The sequence below is a fragment of the Protopterus annectens genome, chromosome 7.part0 (genome assembly GCF_019279795.1).
Source record: "Protopterus annectens isolate FY-2018-M chromosome 7.part0, PAN1.0, whole genome shotgun sequence".
NCBI lineage: Eukaryota > Metazoa > Chordata > Ceratodontiformes > Protopteridae > Protopterus > Protopterus annectens.
Genome location: NC_056739.1, coordinates 1,248,417,530 through 1,248,443,864, shown reverse-complemented (window position 1 = coordinate 1,248,443,864; position 26,335 = coordinate 1,248,417,530). Strand labels below are relative to the sequence as shown.

Sequence of the window (26,335 nt, the reverse complement as noted above, 5' to 3'; positions counted from 1 at the left end):
ATCCACAAATCTTCAGCATGTTGACATGCAAATGGGGGAGCCCAGACATAGATCTTTTTGCCTCACCCCAAAACTATCAGTTGGACAAATTCTGCACAAGAATTCATTACAAAAAAGCTTGGCAAGTGGATGCTCTATCCTTCAGATAGAAAAACCTGTCAGTCTATGCCTTTCCCCCTCTGCCTCTGCTCTCCAAGGTCTTACTAAAATTCAGACAGGAAAAACCAAAAATGATTTTGATTGCTCCAGGCTGGCCTCGCCAACACTGGTACCCGCTCCTGTGCAATATGTCTCACCTTCCTCCATGGTACCTGCCTCAAAAACCTCACCTACTGTCTCAGCAGAACTATCAAATTCTGCACACTCACCTACAAACTTTGAATCTTGCAGCATGGCTAATCAACTAATTTCACCAGTTACATCTCTCAGCAAACCCGTGATGGATGTCATTTTGGAGGCTAGAAGGCCTAGTACTAGAAAGTCTTATGCTGACAAATGGAAAAGGTTCTGTGCCTGGAACCAAGCACAAGGAATAAGCACAGCACTACCCAATATTCCTCAGATTCTGCAATACTTAACTGAGATGCTTCACAAGGACCTATCTTTTTCTTCCATAAAAATCCATGCCTCTGCCATTTCAGCTCACTGCAACACAGAGCCTCCCCTCTTTTCTCATCCTCTGCTAAAGCAGTAGCTCAGAGGGGCCAAAAATTTAAGACTTCCCAGGAGAACACCAACTCTTGCATGGGACCTCAATTTTGTTTTGGAAAAACTCACTCTACCTCCTTTTGAGCCAGCTGCTATTGCGGACCTAACATTTTTCTCTTGGAAAACAACTTTTCTCTTAGCAGTCACTTCAGCTAGAAGGATTTCAGATCTACAGGCTCATATGGCAGTGGAGCCTTTCATTATTTTTTACCCTGACAGGGTGGCTGTCAGGACCAATCCATCCTTTATGCCTAAGGTGGTATCTAGTGTGGCCCTTAATCAGACAATTCATCTGCCAACTTTCTTCCCAAATCCACAGAACAAAGGTGAGCAGATTCTGCATTCATTGGATGTACACAGACAACTAAGATTCTACTTAAACAAGACAAGATCTTTAAGAAAATCTGAGCAATTACTGGTGGCATTTGCTGCAGGGGAAGAGGGAAATGCTATTTCAAAGCAGACTATTTCCAAATGGATAAGCCATTGTATTCTTTTCTGCTATATGCACCATGGTAAACCTGCCCACAATGGGGTTCAGATCTCATTCCACCAGGGCTGCATCTACTTCTGCAGCCTTTCTCAGAGGGGTTCCTACCAGAGACATCCTAGAAGCTGCCACCTGGAGCTCGGTTCATACGTTCACCAAACATTACCATTTACCCCTCTTCTCTAAATCCAGAGCAGGCTTTGCCATTGCTGTCCTGCAGGGCCCTTATAGCTGCTCCTAATGCTGTATAAATCCATCCTTCCAACCATAGCTTTGGGATTCTACCCAAATGTAATGACTGCAACAGTGAAACACGAAGAACATAGTACAGTTGTGTACACTTACCATAAATGTAGATGTTCGAGTGCATTCACTGTTGCAGTCCTGGTTACCCTCCCTCCAGCCCCCTGTGTTTCTCTAGCTATACCTCTCATTTCTGTTACTATCTTTAAAAGCCTTTTTGGTGTATTTGCTTTTGTTTAGAGGTATATGTTTTGTGTTTTTTTATTATATATATATATATATATATATATATTTTTGCTCCCCATTTGGGGGGCACCTGACATCTGGGGCAAGAAAAACTGATGTAATGGCATCGGCTGCATGTTTTATACCCCTGACGACCTGCCGTCATGGAAGAAGGGACAGCAACCAATGCAGGACTCAAGACTTTGTTATTCAGGCTGACTGAGGGCAACCTGCCAGCAGATTACCCAAATGTAATGACTGCAACAGTGAATACAACTGTACTTTCTCAACCTGCTGTCAGTGTAAGTAGTCACTCACACTGAGAGCAAGTCTTTAGAGAATAGGCCCAAAGACAGTGAAAATATCAACAAGTGTTCCTACATTCAAAGGCATGCATTCTGTCATCAATTTGTGTATTTTGTTTTACAGTAGGCTTGATTTTCTGAGGACAAAATCAGGATTTTTCAGTTCCATCACCTGCGTTCATTTCATCACATTAATAGGATGAGCCACACATCATGATAACAGGAAATGGGGTCTATGTCAGAATGCCAAAAACTCAAAATGTCGATCGCTCACATGAGCAAATAATCAGTAATTCGAAATTGCTATTGTGGGGGGCTATGCCCCCCCCCCCGCTAAATATATATTCTTACTCCGAGATTGCACTACAGTGAGGAAAGTGCAAATATTCCAATCCTCACTGTACTCTGATCCAAAAAAAACAACATCGAGTTCATGATTATTCGCTCATGTGAACGATCAACATTTTGAGTTTTCTGTGTTCTAAAGTAGACGCAGGAAATGTTATTCTGTGCATTGGATGAATGTCTAGATATGTCTGTATAAAACAGAAATGTACAAGGAAGTGGTGAACTGCTGTAATCCAGTGATGCTATGATCTCTACATTCTGTAAAGTCTGGCCTGCATTTTTGTTTGTTTTTTAGGAAGATAAGGATTACAATCAAAGTGGATGAATACAATAAAATAAAAACTCTGGCCTTTCTGCACTCTGTCAAGAATAAGACCTAAAGATTTTCTATCTATTTTGCCTGAAATGTTTTAAGGGAATATTAAGGTAAGCACTGAATAAGTATTATCAGTAATATATATTCTGGCTTATTTTATAGAACCCCGTCGCTCCCGTTTTTCTGCTTTTCATAGTATCTTTATTGTTGTTTATAAAATGGCTCCATTGGAGGAACAGCTATAGTAAGTTATAGTTATGCTCATGCAGTATTGTTTATTTTTGTGTTCTTTCATTTATTTTTGTAAACCAAGTAAAGTAATTTAGGCACTACTCTGAGAAGTGCTGCCAGTAGCTCTACGTACTTGTGTGTAGCAAATGTGTGAATCATAGTCTGAATGGGATTTGAAAGGAGCAATGGCAATCTTTATTAATCTATATAATACAGGTGGAAATTATTTAGTGTAATACAAATGTGGATGGCATACTTATTTTATAATTATGGATGATAGTTCTCATGAAATATGTAGGCAAATTATTGTCTACAGGATTTACATTGATACAAAGAGGCTGATGCTTCATTGCTATGGTAACACTCCACTACAGTATGGAGGGTGCTCTGTTCAAGCTTGCCTAGTATATGCCTGCAGGGCTTGCATATAGATGCTGGATAGAGTTTTTGGTGATGCTTTCATTTTGATGTTTGCAGTGCATTTCCCAGTGTGACTGGCAACTAGTAGCATTTGACCAGATGGTTTTCAGTCATTGAAGACTCAGCCAAATATGCAAAAGCAATTAAAAACTCCCATGACTAATCATCTTGCAGGACATCATGTTATGCTGCTGAGGAATATGTGAACTGTACATATTTGACTCCATATAACCAGGTGGATAGTATATAAAGAGATAACTGCAGTTCATTCTTGCTGTGATGGTATACTAAGAGATGATGCATCTGAACTTTATATTGGCCAGATTAAGCTGTGGTATAAAATACACTTCAACCTCACCAGCAATATTATCTCACCTATAACTCTGAGTTGCATAGAAACCTGCAGGAATGCAAACCACAAGGATGTGTCCAAATTTCTTATCCAACCAGGAACATTAGAACATATAATGACAGTATATAATACAACAAGTGTGAAACAATGCCAACTTTTATTTCGTATGAATCACATATTAACACAGCCCCATCTAACACTTGTGAAGGAAAGGTCCTAAGTAATGCCTGAAAAACTGATTCAAGGCACATGGTGTTTCAAAAAGGTTGGGGGACCCCCAGCCTAAGTTTTTTTTGCCCACAGGTAGTGACAATTCACCTTAATTTTACCAGGTCACCCAAACTGAGGGATGTAGTGATTAGGCCTCATCTCATAACTGATATTTGCTTCAAGTCTGTGATTTGAATGATGGCAGAACAAGTACATTTTTCATAAAATGGTAGGCAAAGCACCAGTCAGAGTGTAACTAGAAGTTCCAGAAAGTGGGAGCTTATTCTAAAAATGATAACAGCAACATATTTTCCATAAGAACATATAGCAAAGTAAGCTTAAAAAATGTAAGCCATAAAAATCTATAATGGTTATCATAAATTGAAAACACAGTAAGAAATGATGTACTGAAAACATAAAATGTAAAATAAAATAAATATGTAATAATATGAAGATCACAGAAAATCCTGCAAAAAAATAAATAAATAAAAGACAACATAAAAGAAATACACATATGCAAATTCATGAAAAGATATAGGATATGGTAAAAATTTAATTTTGTTTGTATTCATTGTCTCTTGTGCAATTGCGAAAGGAGTATTCCTGATGCTTACAAGTGAGCATAACAAACGAATGCATAAGGCCTAAAAAGTAGTGAGACACAAATGAGAAGGGTTGTAAAGCACAGTATGTTAATGACGTAGTTTTGCAGTTCATAGTCAAACATCCCTGCGGTATGCGATGCTTTGCCTTTGATATTGCAGTTGCAATCCACAAACTTGTTTATCCAAGTATGCAGAATCACTTCCCTGACACACAATTCAATTAATTTCCCCAGCAACCCCTTCATTAGTTTGCCTTACGCACACATACTAAAATGAAAAAATATATTATTTTGGACAGCAATCACCTCCGTAGTCTGATCATGTATGGACAAGCACTTTCCTGATAGACAAATGAATTATCTCTTCCAGTGACCCCTTCAATAACATTTCCTATTATGCACAAGCACCAAAAAGAAGCATTCACCCATGCAACCCCTTCAGTATTATGCCCTGGTATGCACATGCAGTAAAATGAGCATTTCTCCCAAGTGACCCCTTCATTGACAAGCCCAGGTATGTACAAGCACTGACATACAAATTTCACACAAGTGATCCAATCAGTAAAATGTCCTGCTATACATAAACATCAAAATAATACTTTTACCCAGGCGACCCCTCCAGTGCAAATGTCCAGGTATACAGAAACACCATCTCAGGTCCCATCATGCCTTCATACTCGACTGAAAAATGGCTGCTTTCTGGCATAAGTTGAGAGCAAGTTAGGCAATTTGTATGCAAATTAGTTAATTATAGACTCATGTCTATAAATCAAATTCATGCGCATATGTGTAAACCCCCTTAACAGAGTAGTAGCTGTCCTGCTATCAGTTATGCATATATCACGTTACACATTTCTGATAGGGGAACATGTTCAGATAAGTCCTCTGCATTTCTGCGGTCATCCTAACAGTCTGGGATTTGCATAACCACGTAGAGCTGCTTTTTACTCATCGCCATTATGAGTACCTGAATCCCCAGACTATAAAGACTGCCCTTTATTATTTAAGCATATTGCTCATTCTTAAGAGATTGAACAAAGAAACAAATAAGCCACCCAAAGAAAACATCATACTCTATAAGACAATGTCACAAAGGTACTCACAAAGTCAACAGAAGACCTATTTATGTATGTCCAAAAAATTAAGTGAGCAAAAAAGCAGTTCTTAGTATGCATAGACAAAAAAAAATACTAAGTCAAATGACTCATCATTAAGTGGAAGTTGTAGACAGCAGTCCTCAGTAATGATACGTCCAGCACAGGGACATTTAAAAAGGAGGTAATTTGCATGCAGCCCATCTGAAATAGTTTTTGAAGCAGTAAGCTCAGAGGCAGGATATCAAAATGGGCAACTGTAAAACGAAAGGACCATAAAGTTCAATCACAGTGATATGGCAAAGAACAGATCTCTAGACTTAGGCAGAGAGAGATGAAAATTTAGTATGGCAATTGAGCAGACTGATGGATTGTCATGGCTATCAGCAAACTGTGGAGCAATAATAAAGAGCAGTCATTCATGAATGCTTAAGCAAAACCCAGATCAGACCAAAATTAATAGCTAAGATACAGAATCCAGAAGGTTTCAATATATGAACAGCCCATTATATTACAGTACCCTTAAAAGATAGTGCAGTTACTTAGTTATACTAAAAACAATGCTGCTATTCTCAAGTGTAAAGAAACTTCTATCTCCACCAAATACTTGAGAGTAAATATCACTGCCTGCATGACAGAACCGAAACACCTTTGTCTAATGCTTGACACATTCCTTAGCTTCACTAAACACCCATAAATTATCACCTCCAAGGTATGTGGTTAGCTAAAATTGTTGTATCTTTCACCTCCTCACCCCAGCCTCATGTAAAGTAGTAGCTAAAAATGTTCTAATATCCAAACCTAAAACCTCACACTACTGACCATGCATTCCACATGCAACTCTCAGAAACCACAACCACAGAATTTAAAGATAAGTAGATCTGACCACCTAGCAGCCCCACATTTTCATCACTGTGATGTACAAGACTTTGCACACTGGCTCACCATAACTGGCAGGGCTACTTTCTTACTTGGCACCCTTGTGTTCAAAATTTTACACTTAGGATGATGCCCCCTTCTCAAAAGAAAACTCCTTCTAAGAGGTCAGTGCTACTCGCTGAGTAGTCAAACCAACATTCTCTTACTTTCAAGGGCAAGATTTAACCAAGCAATAGGAAAAAAATAATTTCTAGAACTGATCCTGGTTTTGGATCTGCCTCCTAAACAAGGTAAAAACAAAAACAAACAAACAAACAGAACAAAAAATCACATCTTAGAAGGTTTAAATTCATGATTCTGTTATACTGGTTAATGTTACTATTTTCACATTATATTCATCTAAATGATTTTAAAACATTGCAACTGAATTAAAGTTGGCATACCTATTGAATGATATAATCTTGTAAAATTATATATTTACTTCCTTGTATGTACTGTATATTTACATTATTAAGGTTTATTCTTACTGCATGTTTTTTTGTAAACTATCTTATTTTATTGAACTTAATATTACAATGTATCATTTTTATTACCTATTATTTACCTTACAAGACACCTGCAACAGCTGGAAAGACCACAGAAGTACCTCACCAAGAGGATCACTGGCCTCAAACAGATGCCCTATGCAGCTTGACTGAAGAAACTCCAGCTGTACTCGGTTGCATACCGCCTACTCAGAGGTGATCTCTGCCTGACATACAAGGCCATGTCCAACCCAGAATTGATGGACATGCTCCACCTAAAGAAAACCATATCCCCTTGAACCACATGTTCTATGGATCTAAACCTCACCACAACAATAAATAGGACATGCTGGAGGGATAGATTCCTGTCCCAGAGACTTCCCATGCTTTGGAACAAGATCCCAATCTACATTAGGCAGAGCTCCTCGCTAACACTCTTCAAGAGAAACCTTGATGAGTGGATGGGAAACAGAAAGTTTACCCCGGGGATCACCTCAGTGGCACTGCTGGACAGAGGCACAGGGAACTAATCTAAGGGGGCGGTGAAAGCCAACACATTTTGACTAGGCTTAGAAATGCCTTCAGGCAGATAGCCTAGTACCTACCTATGAACCTATGAACTTATTAGGTTTCTAAAAGGTTGGTTGACAGATCCTTCAGTGGAGGCATCTAGTTCAGACACCTATCTGTGAAGACTTTTGGCCCCAGTAATTATTTATTGGCTTCCACTTTTGCTTACATCATATCACTTGTTGCCTTATTAGTGTAATAAATGATCTTTGTCTTTTTCTCCATGTGCATTTGCATGCAGTAGTCATGTTTCACTTATGAAAAGGGTGTATGACATGTTACTTTCCATGGACACACACAGGGCTGCTTAGTCTTACTCAACTCCGTCTGAAGATGGTGAGCTCATATAAGGCCAAACATTTGTTCTCCAGCTTGAAATGCTACAGCAGTGATATATTACTACAATTCATAAAACTGGACTTATTACACTCACTGTCCATCTGACTATCCTGAAGAATCTGAGAAGGTCTCACACCTGCCTTGTGGAAGGAGGCATATGTACCTCTGCACTAGGAAAATGTTTTAGTAAACCCCAAGAATGACATACCCATTATCATATTAAACTCAGTGGGAAAAATCTTTAAATGCATTGGTTCTCGGCAGATAATTCCAAATTTCACAAAAACAAAATTCCAAATTACATCAGGCAGAGCCCCTCACTAACACTCTTCAAGAGAAACCTTGACAAGTGGATGGGTAACAGAAAATACATCTCTGGGATCACTTCATTGGCTCTGCTTGACAGAGAATCAGTTAATTAATCAATGGGACAGCAAAAGCCGACACACTCTGGCTAGGCTTATAAATGCCCTCGGGCAGATAGCCTAGTACCTACCTATGAACCTATGAACCTGTGAACCTATAATAGGTTACATTCTAAGCTTTTGCTTATCAGTAGTTGATTATATTAAAGGTGAATTAAATAACAGACAAGACGCATATTTCTGGATCTGTCTAGTCCATCAACACAATCAAGCGCACAAAGTTTGTACTTAGATACTCTGTCCTTGGGCTGAGTGATGCAACTCTTGGTTTGAAAATTATCTAATGGAGTCAGAAATGTATTAGGACTGATGAGTAAAACGGAGTTCCCACAGTTTCTATCCTTTAGTCTCTTTTTTCAGCCTTTATGCCAACATAAACCAGACCACAGTGGGATCTTACAGTTGGTCACTGTGAAGACAGCAAAACCCTCTTTTACTCGCTAAAAAATAATTAGTGCCCCATCAGAAGCAACAGATAGGTTTCTGTGTTATAGAACAATGGCTCCAATAATCTAACATCTTTCAAAATCCAATAATAAGTAACACTGTTTTTTTTTTAACTATTTCTACAAAACATATGTTTTGCTAAGCCCATCAACTTGATTAGTGGTGAAGGCATTACATGTGCTATTATAGTTAAGTGCTTGGACAAAGAATTAATAAGGCCTTTTTCCTTTGTGAACATATTTATTTGTCAAAAAAAAAAGAGATCTACTAGGGACCCCATATAGGACAATGTCCTTTCTGAGTCCACCTTGAGGTTGAAACTTATAACTGTACAGCTTTTCAACAGACATTTTATTTGCTTGTATCTTGTATATAAATCAAGCACCTCAAAAATTGATTATAATTCATAAATATTTAAATACACTGAACTTATATTTTCTGGACTGCATTAATTTTGCTTCTGTCTGAATAACAGGAACATTTTAGTGCGTTGAAAATTTGGGCCAGTCTGCTCTTAAATTTGTCGAAGTTATGAGCTTGTGTCAGTATTACATATATCAGTGGAAAACAAGTCCAACTATTATGAACGGTTACTAACAACATGCCATGTGTGGTATCCCATCTCGTAAAGTTATAGTACTGTCATGGTCTTCCAGAAAATGTTCTTTGGCGCAGAGAATGAAGAAGATAGGATTGCACATTGACATACATAAGGCTATCCGACGCTCATGTAACTGCTCAAAATTAGACTGTAGATTACGCACAACTGTCACAGATGAAAGCAGAGCTGCCACTCTGAAAATGTGTTTGCAAGTTTACCAGGTTTTTACGCACTTGACCTGCATATTATAATGCAGCTCTTTTTTTTTTATCATACTACCACATAGGTAATCTGACATTCTTAATGCAGTTTATGATGCCCTTTCAGAAAATCCAGTGTTTCTTGAACACAGAGGCTGTGAAATGATGTTCAGGACTAGAACTTTTAGCAACCATACCAAATGCCTAAGGAATCCTAAGATGACTATGGTAGTGCATTTGCACTCTTGCACATGTAGATAGTACACATTCTGTAAAGCAGTATTTATTTGCTTCTTCCTCTCACTTTTCATATTGATTTTTATTGTTTAGAGTGTGAGAGCGGTTTTGCTCAGGCACAGCAAATTGATGGTAAGTCGGACTCCCATAATCAGCATGTTTGAAGGCTGCAGGTTGAAATTTGATTGAGAGGAACAAGGAAACGGAAATGAGACAACAAAGCATTTGTGATGAAAAATGCATGCTGCCATGAAAATGGCAGTTGGTTTTGTGAGTACTATATGAATGATGAATTAAGACCACTTCAAACGTTTACTTAGTAGTGATACATACCAGATAATAAGTTACATGGAGTGATCTTTGTATATAAACAATGTATTTTAAGCAATGTAAGTCAGTTCTGCAAATGAGACATTATTTAAAAAAATGATGTGTGTGTGTGTATATGTATGTATATGGGGTAAGCTGTAGTGTGCGAATTATGCATATCTGATTTCTACAAGTCCATGCATTTCCTGTTGCAAGAAACAGCTTGCCTAATGATTATATGATATGCAATTTCTGCATAATTTTACCTATATTATACATCTGATTTCTTAAAATAGAAGGATAGTTCCTCATTATACAAGCACATATTATGCAGAATTACTTCTATCAAGCAGATTCACTTTTTTTTGCATATATTTAGCAGTAATTGATTTTACACTAAAATACTTATTTTACTGACAAGTGTTTCATCTAAAGAAGACATGAACAATATGCACAAATGCGCTTTTTTGATAGCTTAAAGAAGCAATTTATAAACAGAGGCTTTTGGATAAGCACTCCCTAAAGGTAATGGCAGTTGCTGTACAAGCCAATTAAGCTAATTATTATTTTTTTATAAAATAACTATATATTTAATTTGATTTGAGGCAAACTAATAGTTTATATACTCTTTGTTTGGCAAGAGAAGTGAGTGTAGAGTAATTATTGTCATAAGTTACCTTTTACAGATGGTAGTTGGCATAAAAAAAGTCTATAAAGTGATTATTTGTGTAAAGGGGTAGTAAACAGAATTGTTAGGGCATCACATTTCATAAAGAGTAGTTTTTGCTACAACAGCAGAGTGTCTATACTGGTTTTGGTTGGCTAAAATAAAAATGGTTGTTGTACAAAGGTATTGAAAAGACGACTTGACACAATGGCAGCAATCTAAGAAAGCTGTTTTAGAGGCTAGTATGTATGACTTATTTGTTTACATGAAAAAGGGTGCAACTTTATTATGAAATGAGTGATGCTGATCAGAAAATAAGGTTCATTACTGCATAATTTGCTGGAATAAAAATATGTGGGCGATTGCACAGTTTATTAATGCCAAATATACATGCATTAGAACCATTTCAGGAGATAGCAGAGACTTTGAAAAAACATTTTAGCCTCATGCCAGCCATTATTAATGAACAAGTCTGATTCAGTAACTGAAATCACTTTAGAATGATAATAACAAATACATCTTAATCTGTGCTAGAATTTTGAAGGTCTGCAGAATATTTCAGATTGGAGATGAAATATAGGAGACATACGTTTTGAGAAAAAAAATCTGTGTGACATGTTTAAGATGTGATTATTAGTTTTTCCTTTTTTATCAGCTCTGCCAATGACCTCATGTTCCACTTGATATATTTACTAGGAGCATTTCCCTTTCAGGACAAGTAGTATGCATGGATGTCTTCCAGCTCTAAACTGTTTAGGTCCTTGGGAGTGAAAGTATAATACCCAGTGCCAGGTGGGGCAAGTCAAGTCAGGCATTGTCATTCTGCAGCTTGCAGTAGTTTTCCTTATTTATAACCCTAAATCATACTGATATGCTAGGTTATCACTTAAAGGAAAACTCTGACTCAGAACTAAAAACATATTTTTTTTCACTCTGTCTCTGCTTATTTGAGATATTTGAACATCTCATAATCACTCTGACTGCTGTTTCTGATATCAATGTGATCTTATTTTTCTTCAAGCCTCTCTCCTTTCCATAATCCATTTCAAGTCTGCATTATATGAATCTCGTTAGACATAAGGAAGTAGTGGTGTATTCCCATTTCATTAACATATAATGGGATTAGTGTGAGTCACTGTCATATAGTGTGAGTCACTGTCATATACTGTCTGTAACAGGGCTGCTTCTTTCATTTCTTGAATGGCTGTCATTTGTGTGTGTCTCAGGGCTTGTTTTATAGTGTACAAAAGGAATTACACAACTGCAACCAAAACAGCTGCTAAATTACAGGCCTTTGTTCAAAGTATCATTTTATGGTCCGAAATGAAAAGATAGCCACTCCCCTACACTTTGGTAAATGTGCTGATACTTTACAAGAATTACAAGAAAAATATTTTATGACTTTTCTCTAAATGTCACAGACATCTTTGATACTACATTGAAGTCATATTAAAATGTAGAGTAGGATAAACAACAAACATTTAAAGTTTAAAGCTTAGCATTTCGATACTATAATGCTGCTTATGTAAATTTGTCAAAAAAGATGACAATTGCCTTTTAACCATTGACTGATCTATTTGCTCTGTTTTGCTAAGAAAGGCCTGGCTACGTTGGAAGCAACTGTGAATCAGTGTACGTTCTCTTCCTGTCTGCAATAAAGGCAATGGAAAACAGTTTCACACCTTTCTGTCTCGTTTACAGCACCCTGAGCTTCTGACTACAAATTTATCTGTGTCTGTGGTATGTCATGCAGGTGTAGACAAATTCCTCTGCAACTTATGTGAGAGGTTAAGCTTAAAAAAGTGGGTGGTCTTTCCCTTTCTTTGATACCAAAGTGAGGAAATGAAAGATTCATAACATACAAGCAGGTTTCAAGTACTTACACCGTACTGGAGTCACATTGTAGGGAGAAAAGCAGCCTAAAAGTTGAGTTAAACTGCAGGAGAAGGTGGACTTTTCCTTTAAAATGGGAATGCAAAGACAATGTAAAGGAACTGCCCCATCTGTTGATGTCTTTCTTTTGCCTGTTCCCGCTACACTGCAGTGTCAGCTTTATATAACTGCCATTTTATCACCACAGTGACTTGTGAAACAGACACTTACTGGGGACCTGGGGAGAGACACAGAGAGAAACCCAGACCCCGGAATGAGTGTGTTCCCTGTGTGCTCTTAAGGGAAATTGTGCTTGATGCAGAGAGCTGCCTCTGGAAATACTGGGTGGATCCATTTTTGTTCCATGTGAATGTCTTTCTTCACTGTCAGTGCTGAGGATTCAGGCTCCTTGATTACTGGTCCAGAGAGGGGACTTTAAAGTTGTTTGAGAATATTTTTGCATAATGCCCTTCTGAGTGTACTCATTTTTTAATTGTTCCATTGAGAACAAAAGCACATAATACATAAAACAAGATTAATATAGCAAGTGTAAAAACATGTAAATGCAGTCATCCAGGAGTTCTTAGCATAGCTAGCAAAAATTAGCTGCTGAATAAAAAACAGAGATTATAGGTTCATAGGTTCATAGGTAGGTACTAGGCTATTGGCCCTAGGGCCTGTACAAGCCTAACCAAAAAGATACCCTGGCTTTCGCCACCCAAGAAAATTATTTTCCTGTGCCCCTGTCAAGCAGAACCACAGAAGTGATCACCGAGGTGAATTTCCTATTACCTACCCAATCATAAAGATTTTCCTTGAAGAGTGCTAATGAGGAGCTCTCTTTGACATAGCTAGGTAGTCTGTTCCAGAGTATGGAAAGTCTCTGGGACAGGAATCTATCCCTCCAGTATGTTCCGTTTATTGTGGTGACAAGGTTTAGGTCCCTAGAGCATGTAGCTCGGAGGGATTGGGATTTCTTTAAGTGGAGCATGTCCAACAGCTCTGGGTTTGATATAGCTTTGTATGTTAGGCAGAGATGGATCGCCTCTGAGTAGGCGATGTGCGATGGAGTAAAGCTGGAGTTTTTTTAGACGGTCTGCATAAGGCATCTGTTTGAGGCCAGTAATCCACTTTGTGAGGTATTTTTGCAGCCTTTCCAGTTGTTGTAGATGTCTTGTGAGGTACATAACAAAAGGGACGTTGTACTCTATAATGGGTCTAATGAGTGATGAGTAGAGGGGAACAATGACCTCTTTTTTTCTGGATGAGAAACCTTTTGTGATGAGGTGTGCCACATAGAAGGATTTCCTGACCACTGTGGCGATGTGATTATCAAAGGAGAGACTACTGTTCACCTGTGTCCTAAGGTCTCTTATCACACTTTCAGTGTTTAGTAGACTACCGCTTATGTGGTAGTTCATGGGTACATATTTTTTACCAAAGGGGATGACAATGCACTTTTTGGCATTGAGCTTGAGACCATGCCTTTGACACCAGGCATCTGTCTCAGTGAGGCCCTTTTGTAGGATGTCCACATCATTAGGAGTTTCGATTATGGCTCCTAGTTTGCAGTCATCTGCGAATTTAGTTAGCCAAAGACCTTCTGTGTTAGCCTGTACTTCAGAGAAGTAGATACCAAACAGGAGAGGACCCAGGACTGAACCCTGTGGTACTCCACTTGTCACTGGTCTGAAGTCTGATTTTGAGTCTGCTACTTTCACAGTGTGGGTTCTGTTAGTAAGCCAGTTGGCAACCCATCTTGTGACATAGGGATTTATACCTAGTTTAGTGAGTTTATCTATAATTCCAGAGTGGGGGATGGTGTTGAATGCCTTGGCAAGATCTAGATAGGCTGTGTGAACCACCTTACCCTCATCTATGGCTTTGGTGACTACTTCAAAGAGGTCTATCAGGTTTAGGAGACATGATCTGCCTTTTACAAACCCAAACTGTGTAGGGTCCAGAGTTTGGAGATCTCCATTGTCTTTGTTTATGAGTTCCATGATGATACGTTCCATGGCCTTGCAGACTAGGCTCATCAGGCTAATGGGGCGGTAGTTCCAAGGGTCTGTTGTGGCCCCCCCCCTTTGTAGAGTGGGATAACTGTTGTAGTGTGCCATTCAATGGGTACAAAGCCTGAGGTGAGGCTATGATTGAACATGGTACTTAGGTGGGGTGCCAGTTCATTCTGTAGTTCATGTAGAAGGCAGCCTGGGATGTTGTCAGGTCCCATGAATGCTGTGTTCTTGGCTTTGGAGAGTGAGGTTTTTACCTGTGCAGCCGTGATTACAGGAACTTTGCATTCTTCCGATATAAAGATAGTTCCTTTAGGGCGTGAGAGGGGGTAAAGTTAGCGCTAAACCTATCTGCCAGGATGTTGGCAATATCAGTTGGTTCTGTATATTTAGTGTCATTGTGCTGTAACTCAGAGCAGATCTGAGTGTTGCCATTGAGATTCTTGACATAGCCATAGAATGTTTTGTGGTTGTCTTTAGAATCAGTGGCAATTTTGTTTTCGTAACTAGCTTTGGAGGATTTTATGAGGGATCTCAGCTTCTTACTGAGGCTGACCAGGCAGTTCCTCCAATCGTGGGATTTTACTCTTTTTTGCAACAGTTTCTTTCTTCTGTTGTAGAGTTTGTTTATGGCAGAAGACCACCAGATTGGCTTCCTTTTTTTGGAGGCTAGCATCTTGGTTCTGTTATGGATAGCATGATCCATGCACTCATGTAAGTGCTTATAAAGTGCATTTGTGTAGGATTCAGCAGTCGTACCTCTATTGTCTATCTGCATGGGTGTCGTGAAGTTTGCCACTTCTGTCTTAAGAAGCATGAAGTTGGCTTTGGAGAAATTTTTTATGGTTGTTTCGCCAATGGGGGGTGGGAGCGGGATGTGGATGTCTAGGGTGATTAGCTTGTGGTCGGACCTTGGAGCATAACACAGCAAATAGAACTGTTTAACAGGTCTGATAGAAAGTGTTCATAGAAGATACTAAAGAGTACTTCCAATTGTATAATAGTATTCTGATGTCTAAACAATATATGCTACACATACTATTTTGAACCATTACACCATGATAAATGACTGATATGCTGGAATCACACATGCAGATCATATGGCTAATTAAATTACCAGTGAACACTGATTTACAGGAATGTAGGAGCCATATGCATAAGAGCAACTGCAGTGGATCCATTATGACATATAAAAAGCAGCTTCCTCATAGACAGAGTAAGTATTTCAGTCATTAAAAAGTACCTGCTGAAACTGGGTAAAATTGGGGGTGAGGTTGGGTGGGTTAGTCCTCCATGCATTCCTCTATGTGGAAGATCCCACCCACCATTCTTCTCTTACTTATATGCAATAACGCCATGTTCACACAATATCAGGTGAAAGAGAAAGCATTTCTTAAGGGTGAAACACTTCTCATACAGCTGCAGTCTTACTTTAGAGTTGTTCTACATGTAAAAATATTCTGAGAATTTTTACTTCTACAAATCTGCCTTGTCTAGTATCTCTCTGGGATATCTGTGCTGAAGAATGTATATATGTTCATTATGAACAGAGGCTGTTCATTATGTTTATTTTATTTATTTTACATTTGTTTACCGGGTAGTGTCCGACTGGGCCAAGAGCCCATTTTCAGCAGAGACGCAGGGAGAAAAGCTCCACAATTATTGGCAATAGTTGACAGTAGAGAAGTTAAACAAAGCAGTAGATTATTAAAGACATAGTTCTTACAAAAGTGTTTGCAATGATGTTTCGGCACACTGAAGAAGTTAAACAAAGCAGTAGATTATTAAAGACATAGTTCTTACAAAAGTGTTTGCAATGACGTTTCGGCACACTGAAGAAGTTAAACAAAGCAGTAGATTATTAAAGACATAGTTCTTACAAAAGTGTTTGCAATGACGTTTCGGCACACTGAAGAAGTTAAACAAAGCAGTAGATTATTAAAGACATAGTTCTTACAAAAGTGTTTGCAATGATGTTTCGGCACACTGAAGAAGTTAAAGCAGTAGATTATTAAAGACATAGTTCTTACAAAAGTGTTTGCAATGACGTTTCGGCACACTGAAGAAGTTAAACAAAGCAGTAGATTATTAAAGACATAGTTCTTACAAAAGTGTTTGCAATGATGTTTCGGCACACTGAAGAAGTTAAACAAAGCAGTAGATTATTAAAGACATAGTTCTTACAAAAGTGTTTGCAATGACGTTTCGGCACACTGAAGAAGTTAAACAAAGCAGTAGATTATTAAAGACATAATTCTTACAAAAGTGTTTGCAATGACGTTTCGGCACACTGAAGAAGTTAAACAAAGCAGTAGATTATTAAAGACATAGTTCTTACAAAAGTGTTTGCAATGACATTTCGGCACACTGAAGAAGTTAAACAAAGCAGTAGATTATTAAAGACATAGTTCTTACAAAAGTGTTTGCAATGACGTTTCGGCACACTGAAGAAGTTAAACAAAGCAGTAAATTATTAAAGACATAGTTCTTACAAAAGTGTTTGCAATGACGTTTCGGCACACTGAAGAAGTTAAACAAAGCAGTAGATTATTAAAGACATAGTTCTTACAAAAGTGTTTGCAATGACGTTTCGGCACACGGAAGAAGTTAAACAAAGCAGTAGATTATTAAAGACATAGTTCTTACAAAAGTGTTTACAATGACATTTCGGCACACTGAAGAAGTTAAACAAAGCAGTAGATTATTAAAGACATAGTTCTTACAAAAGTGTTTGCAATGACGTTCGCACACTGAAGAAGTTAAACAAAGCAGTAGATTATTAAAGACATAGTTCTTACAAAAGTGTTTGCAATGACGTTTCGGCACACTGAAGAAGTTAAACAAAGCAGTAGATTATTAAAGACATAGTTCTTACAAAAGTGTTTGCAATGACGTTTCGGCACACTGAAGAAGTTAAACAAAGCAGTAGATTATTAAAGACATAGTTCTTACAAAAGTGTTTGCAATGACATTTCGGCACACTGAAGAAGTTAAACAAAGCAGCAGATTATTAAAGACATAGTTCTTACAAAAGTGTTTGCAATGACGTTTCGGCACACTGAAGAAGTTAGACAAAGCAGTAGATTATTAAAGACATAGTTCTTACAAAAGTGTTTGCAATGACGTTTCGGCACACTGAAGAAGTTAAACAAAGCAGTAGATTATTAAAGACATAGTTCTTACAAAAGTGTTTGCAATGACGTTTCGGCACACTGAAGAAGTTAAACAAAGCAGTAGATTATTAAAGACATAGTTCTTACAAAAGTGTTTGCAATGACGTTTCGGCACACTGAAGAAGTTAAACAAAGCAGTAGATTATTAAAGACATAGTTCTTACAAAAGTGTTTGCAATGACGTTTTGGCACACTGAAGAAGTTAAACAAAGAAGATTATTATATATATAGTTCCTACAAACGTGTTTTACAATGATATGTTTCAGCATAATAATAACTACACAATATCACATTGTACTTTTTTTAATAGGGTCAGAAGAGGAGAAAAGGTAGCTAGATGTTAACTAGGAGACTAGGGGATGATATGAAATGTGAGAGTTGAACCATATTTAAAGTACGAGACATAGGCTGTCTGAAATTAGCCTGGTGCTGTGAAGGAGCATAGCCAGTGATTAGTGAAATAGTCTCTTAGGAGTAGTTTGAATTTATGGCTATCCGAGTTTTGTAGTATGTATTGGGATATAGAGTTCCAGGTTTTGGATATTTTATTGGAGAATAGGGAGTCCCCATAGTAATTGTGAGATTTGGTTACCTTTAAGAGTAGTTTGAAAGATGATTTTAGGGACCTAAAGTTTGTATTGGCTTGGACCAGGTCTTTGAGCAAATTGCAGTTGTTGGGATTGTATATGATTCTGTGGGCAATGGAGAGCTGGTTGAGGGTTAGTAGGTTGGGTAGTTCAGTCCACTTTAGTTAACGGATTGCAGTACAGTGATGGGATTTATAGGGTTGGTTTGCGGCTAACTTAGCTATTTTGTTATAGCAGGACTCTAGGTTATTCAGTTCTGACTTGCGAAGATTGGTGAAAATTTGAGAAGAATAAAGGAGGCTGGATAGTAGGTGTGATCTGGCTATAGCTATTTGGGCATTGTTTGTTAGGAATGGTTTGGACCTATAAAGTGAACCAAGTTTAATGTGGACTTTTTTGATAGTTAGTGCTATATGTTTGTGGAATTTTAGACAGTTGTCCACAATAAGCCCTGACAGTTTAGTTTGGTTTGGTTTACTGGTTTGATTTTTGTGCCATTGGAGGAGAAGATAGTGAGGGGTGGTTCATTGTTTTTGGTTTTAGTATTACAGAAGACCATTAGCTTAGTTTTATTAGGGTTGAGTATGAGTTGGTGGTCAGAGAGATAGTTTTCTATGTCTTGTAGAGATTTTTGTGTTTTTTCTTGTAGTTCTCGAGGTGAATAGGCAGAGTAGATAAGGGAGGCATTGTCAGCCTATTGAATGATAAAGGCTAGTTGGGTGGAAGTACTGAGGTTATTGGTAAATATGGAGAGGTCCAAGGATTGAGCCTTGGGGACTCCAACTGAAATGGGTAGTAGGGGAATGACTGCGATCCCATTTTATAAATTGCTATTAGAAAGATAGCTGTGAAACTAAAATAGGGAAGTTTTGCTAAGGTTGTGTGATGCTAGTTTGTAAGAAGTTTTTGGTGATTTACTGCATCAAAAGCTTTGGACGTATCGAGAAAGATTGAGAAAACAAGTTGGCCTTGATTCTTGAGGAGGTTTACAGCATTAGTGAAACTGATAAGGGCAGTATTAGTGCTATGTTTAGGGCGAAAGCCATGTTGAGAATTTGATATGAAGTTCTGGAGGAAGGAGTCAAGGAATTGTTGATGAATGCATTTTTCTAGGATTTTTGCTAGGTGTAAGATTCTGTAGAATTCCGCTTTTGTGTAGGGGAATAATATTAGATATTTTCAAGAGGATAGGAGCATATTTTTCTGAGATAGAGTGGTTTATTAGTATAGATATAGTATAGGATATGGAGGTTGCTGCTACATTTAGAAATTCATTTGGTAGCTGATTGGCAGCAGGACATGAGGGTTTTAATTTTTTTATGTGACTAGTTTGAATTGGCTTGATGGTAAAGGAGTTGGCGTTGGGTTCAGTGGTGGTGGGTACAGTAACAGGTGAGTAGTTATTATTGGTTATGAGGGATGTAACTGCATTAATGAAGTGAAAATTGAACTGGAACACTAGACTTTCAGTGGCATTATTGGTGGTTGGTATAGGGGTAGTGGATTTTCCAGGGTTTAGAAGATGGTTAACAGTTTGCCAGAATTTTTTTGGGGTTGTTCTGTTTTTTTGTAGGGATATTTGGAAATAAGTTTTTTTGTCATGGTTAATTTGTTTCCTGACTTGGTTTCTAAGTTGCTGATATGAGATGAGGTTCTTTGTTTTTAGAGCTATGTTAGAGTGAACAGGTGTCACTATTTAGCCATGGTAGCTTGCTTTTGGAGCATATTTCCCTAATGGGATCTAGGCTGTTAAGTATTTTAAGGAGTGTGTTGTTAAAGTATTGAACAGCGAGGTCTTACTGTGGTGATTTTAAAGGAGACCAATTGCACTGCTGTAGTAGTGTATTGAATGTAGTGAGGCAAAATTTTTTCTTGCTGTAGATGGATATGAATATTCTGTTGTGAGGGATGTGTACACGTTTTCTCAGAAGAAAGGTTGGGGAGTGGTCGCTAAGGCTGTCTGGTAAGCATCCTGCTAGGTGAGCTAGGTTGGGCTTATTGGTTAATATGTAGTCAAGTAGGGATTGTCTATTGGTATGTTTGCTGATGTGCGTGGGAGAATTAATAGTTAGGTTGAAGTTGTATAGGTTGATAAAATTGGAGGGGTTGTTAGAGGTACAGGTAAGCCTGTGATGTTATTTAGCACTAGAAGATAAATGCTGCTATGTATTCATTAGTCAACATTACATTTACAGTTCCATTATGTCAGCAGATGTCTTTTAAAGCAGCCATAAAAGTTTTCTTCTCAGGTATAAACTTCTATCTGTAGAGGACCTTATTCCAGAGTAACCCAGCAACAAAATATGAAGCTGAAGATTGATCAATGTACTTCCGGTTTTGGGAATACAAATGAATAAGGCTTTAAGTTTTTGTTTAATTTTCCATCATGTAATAGTATCAGACAGAGCTAGGCAGTTCGATGAAGATGAAGAGAGTAAAAGTAAAGCCTTAAGTAAATTTCACATAAATAAAAGACAGCTGATGGATAAATTTCATTGTGCGTAGGATGCATAAAATAAACTGTGGTGCTCTCTGTTGCAGAGAATGGATGCCTGCCTTGATGTTCTGTGAATACATGCTCTGCTTTCTGCAGGAACGACTACAGATATGCTAATATGTTTGCAATGTGAATTTGTGAGGCATCTGTGTTTTGACAGTATCTTATCTGACCTGGCTCTGCAAAGTCCGCTGAGATTTTCATTAGTTTTAGTCATCTCATTAGTCGCTTAATAAGCGAACTTTCACTAATTATCAAGGATGCAGACTGACAGTTTGGTTGGACTTACTTTCTTACTGGGAGATATGTTTAAAAAGCTGATACTGAGGTCATTATTTGCTTGTAATGGAGAATAGACTTGTAGCATAGGCCTGAAGTAGTTATCAGGCTGATTCATTGGCATTTGTTGACATAACCCATGGCTGTAAGTGGGTAGTTTTTTTGTTTTTTAGTTCTTTGTATGGCTAATAACATTGTGAAGAGGCCGATTGGCCCAAGTAGTGAATTCATGAGGGCGTCACTGAATAAACAGGTTTCCACTTTGGTACAGTGTTACCTCCTAAAAGGGTCACTTACAGATTTTCTGTTTTTTGTGCAAAAGTGGACAGTAACTATCTCATTGGCCACAGTAACATAGCTGGGACTGCTTCATTGCATAAATGTTTAGGCAGACTGATACACAGCTATCTACTGTTATTCACAACAGGCTCAGCTGGACAGCTTTTATATGTCAGGGATGCCCACTAACACTGTTAAGTGAGTGCGAGGGGTACCTGCTGACATTGTTAAGTGAGCATTAGGGGTGTCAGCTAACACTCAAGTGAGAGCAAGGGGTGCCTGCTGACACTGTTAAGTGAACGCGAGGGGTATCTGCTAACACTGTTTAGTAAGAGCAAGGGCTATCTGCTAACACTGTTAAGTGAGCATGAGGTATGTCTGCTAACACTGTTAAGTGAGAGCAAAGGGTGTCTGCTAACACTAAGTGAGCACAAGGGGTGCCTGCTAACACTGTTAAGTGAGTAGAAAACCAAAGAAACCGTGTTGGTGCATTTTTTACTTTTTTTTTTTTTACTTTTTACTGTTAAGTGAGTGCAAGGGGTGCCTGCTAACACTATGTGAGTGTGAGGGGTGCCTGCTAACACTGTTATGTGAGTGTCAAGGGTGTCTGCTAACACTGTTATGTGAGTGCAAAGGGTGCCTGCTAACACTGTTAAGTGAGCGCGAGGGGTGCCTGCTAACACCGTTATGTGAGTGCGAGGGGTGCCTGCTAACACTGTTACGTGAGTGCAAAGAGTACTGCCTGCTAACACTGTTAAGTGGTTTCTTGACCCCAGAAGCCTAGCTGAGTGGGTGTCACTGCATAAGGAAATGATCAAACCGGTACACGGCTGTTTAATAATATCCTCTGCAGGTGCGGGGGGGGAGGGGTGCTGCAAACACTGTGAAACAACTCCTTGACCCCAATTTACATAGTAATTTAGGTTTTAGTCACTAAAGTGATGGTGAATTAAGTATCCGCACTATAGTACTAAAGTTAGCTTGGTGGTCCTATAAAGACAAAATGGTCAGTGATAGAATAGTGCTGATAAAGTGGTTCATATCAACCTGATTAGAACTCCCAGCTTTACATCTTTCCAGACCCAAGAATGATTGCCTCCTCCTTAAACTGTACAACACAGGTACATTTTTTGCAGACTTTTCTACCAGGAAGAAACATAGATTCTTTCTGGACTACCTCTGTTTAAAAAAAAAAGGTTTAGCAGTTTTGTTTTACCCGTAACACTGAAGGCTCTAGCTGTTGCAAATGAAGTGGGAGAGGGGAAGCCTCAGAGTCAATGGCTCCTAAGTAGGGATATTTGTGTTCATAGAGTATGGTTACAGATCATTTAGTGGCCCTTTCTCCTTTGGATAAAGTGTCAAGGGTGTCTGCTAACACTGTTATGTGAGTGCAAAGGGTGCCTACTAACACTGTTAATTGAGCGCGAGGGGTGCCTGCTAACACTGTTACGTGAGTGCAAAGAGTACTGCCTGCTAACACTGTTAAGTGGTTTCTTGACCCCAGAAGCCTAGCTGAGTGGGTGTCACTGCATAAGGAAATGATCAAACCGGTACACGGCTGTTTAATAATATCCTCTGCAGGTGCGGGGGGGGGGTGCTGCAAACACTGTGAAACAACTCCTTGACCCCAATTTACATAGTAATTTAGGTTTTAGTCACCAAAGTGATGGTGAATTAAGTATCCGCACTATAGTACTAAAGTTAGTTTGGTGGTCCTATAAAGGAAAATGGTCAGTGATAGAATAGTGCTGATAAAGTGGTTCATATCAACCTGATTAGACCTCCCAGCTTTACATCTTTCCAGACCCAAGAATGATTGTTTCCTCCTTAAGCTGTACAACACAGGTACATTTTTTGCAGACTTTTCTACCAGGAAGAAACATAGATTCTTTCTGGACTACCTTTGTTTAAAAAAAAAAAGGTTTAGCAGTTTTGTTTTACCTGTAGCACTGAAGGCTCTAGCTGTCGCAAATGAAGTGGGAGAGGGGAAACCTCAGAGTCAATGGCTCCTAAGAAGGGATATTTGCGACAAGTCTGTATTCATAGAGTATGGTCACAGATCATTTAGTGGCCCTTTCCCATTTGGATAAACCATTATTTCCTTATTAATTATCATGTCAGAGCAGAAAACTACTCTTTCTCCATATTTAACTTCTTTATTTTCTAGTGCACCATTTAGAGGAAGAAAAGTGAACTAGCAATAAGAACTTTCTTGATACTGGGAACCAGTAAATCCAACCTTCTGTTTCAACTGAGTCTGGAGGCACTAGAAATTGGCAGCTTCTATCTGGCATAAGAACTGGATCACAGACGGCAGGAAGAATGGATCTGTCATCAGATACGATGCTGCCATGACCTTGCTGACCTTGCTGACGGGAGTATAGGGAGCACGTGTTGCTCCTTGACACTGATATATTGCCATTCTACACCAAATGTTGACACACTGATGAGACTGATATTGTTGTCAGTTCTGTACAGGTCATATGTGATGTGAAAAATCATAATGTTTTCTATCTAGCCCTTCAGTGTTAGCCAGAGTAGTAGCAAAAATCGTGTAATAATATAACTCTTGTTAGAAATCTAAGTTTCATTTGTTGCTTAATAAGTATTTATGGTATTACTAATAAGTTGTTCAACTGTACATTAGATTCTGCAGTCTCATTGGCTTGGAAGAAAAAAGCCCCAATCCACTGGGATTTGAAAACCCTATTACTTTGGGTTACCACTGTAGTAAACTGAGGAGGTTTGCAAGGATGACCACTTAGATTTAATGCGTTTGCTACAGTATCAATAAGATTACAGATCGGCTAACCTCGGGAAGCTCCTCAATGCAATATAAGGGATTTTGAAAGGAAAAATGTGGAAGGGTGTTTATAAGTGAACAGAGTAAATAGTGGTTATTGTAGACAACTCTGGGGAGTATGAAGTCAGAAAGTAATGTAAGTTCATTGGGAGTAGATAATGTTGAACAGGAAGTTTGATTGGATGGAAGGGATTGTGGATATAGGTTAGAGTCAAAAACCTGCAGGACTGGGGAAGGAAGAAATCTTTGCTAACAGAGAATGAGTTAAGACAGAAGTTTGATCCAGGGCAAAGATACATATGGTGGATTCTGCATGTTAAGAGTGTTGATACTGGAGGGGGGTTAAAGAGCTTGAATTGACTGGGCAAAAATAGGGGGAAGTAAGGTACATTTGAGAAGAGGACAAGCAAGAAAAACTGAGGTTAGCGGGGAGATTTTAGGTATTACTAGGACCAAAGACTGTTTTAAGCAAGATGATGGCACATGGGAAGGGGAATGTGATGTTCAGATAGGTGACAGAGGTGGACACAATGTTGAGAGGAGAAAAGCTTGCCCCCAGAATGAGAAACTCAGAGTTACAACTAGTTTAAAGGTGGTATTTGACCACAGCAGCACTAAAAAAGAGAAGCTTGCAAGAGGAGAAGCAGTGTTTGAGGCATAAGTAATCGGGAGAGCTTATGGTATGTGCTTTGAAATTTGCTGTTAAGTAGAATGGCTGTGAGAGGAACTCTATAAAGCACGGTCATCAATTGTAGGGGGTAAAATAGGTGGGAATTGTAGTCTGTCTTTTAGGGAGGGAAAATGTGGGAGGAGGGGTGAGAAAAACAATGATCTGGAATGTACCAAAAGTTAAGAAAAATATCATAAGGAATTAACGGGAAAAAGTAGGCAAAGGTGGAAGAGTTTGATAAGAATCAAAAGGAAATTGACTGGAACCTTAGAAAAGGTGGAGGGTAAGAGTGAGTGCAAGAACTTTATTAGGAAACAATGGAAGAAGCCAGGGAAATGAAGATGGAAAATGTTAAGGAAAGTGGTAAAAAAATCTGGAGGATGGAAAGAAGGGAGATGGTATAGAGAAGACTCTCGAGTGCTAATGTGGGTCAAATGGACTGAGACTAGAAGAGTTAAAGAAGGAGAAAAGGATTAGGGGATCATGGTTAAAGGGTGTGCAGATACTGGATAGAGTACTTTTTAGAAGAAGGTGTGAAAAAGAAGAAATGAGAGAGATGACCAGGCAAGCATGAAGATGTCAAGGGAAAATACACAGAAAGGGGTACGGTTAAGATTATTAGACTGGAATTACCTAGAATTGAAGGGATATATGCTGGAGAATGTGATACAAGGAGTGAAAAGCAGGAGAGATGAACATTTTTATTAACCTGTTTCATATTGTAATGCAAAAATATTAAAATAGAGGGCTATGGTCTGTATAAGCATGCTTGACACAGAGTGATACTTGGAGAGGTATGTACTCATTTATTTGCATATAACTCAGTGTGTTTACAGGGGTTAGAGTCAATGAGGTTTGGAATTTGGTGCGGAGGTTGAGGTATTTACTTCACAGACACAAGTTTCAGGGTTTGATTTTCATTTGACAGGGGGGATGGTGTAATGGTTAAGGTGTTTACCTCACAAACACAAGTTACAGGGTCTGATTCTCACATTTGATGAAAGTTGGTTAGGCTTAAAAATGGCCCTCAAGGGCAGCTAGCTTAGTACTAATCTATGAAACTGATCCAAATGGACCTGTTTCAGTCTCAGTCCAGACAAATATCAATGGCAATAGACAAACATGGCACTGAGAGCAGAGCTGAAGAGGTCAGGGTTATTGATACATAACTTCAAAAAATATAATGCCTGGTAATTCTTATATTGGGTATTATTCTTTGTAGTACATGAATTTTCTTAATTGCATACACTTTAAATTAGTGGCGACGTTTCTTACATTACAGAAACCACTTTCACTTCTCTACGTATTGTTTTAATGTTAATTATGTTTTAAAACGGTTTATGTTTTATTTAAAAATCTGAAGCAGATGTGCTTACATTTAAAGGTCTGTTGGCTTTGTTGCTTCTTCTTGCACTG

At 38.5% G+C, this 26,335-nt stretch overlaps 1 protein-coding gene across 1 annotated transcript in view; it reads left to right on the top strand.

Annotated features, from left to right (window-relative positions):
* The window catches only part of MEGF11 (multiple EGF like domains 11), a 4,956,374-nt gene that overhangs the window by 1,505,510 nt on the left and 3,424,529 nt on the right, over positions 1–26,335 (top strand). Inside the window, exon 4 of the mRNA XM_044077861.1 lies at positions 2,615–2,745. The gene's annotated coding sequence lies outside the window, so the exon portion shown is untranslated. The remainder of the gene's footprint in view (positions 1–2,614; positions 2,746–26,335) is intronic.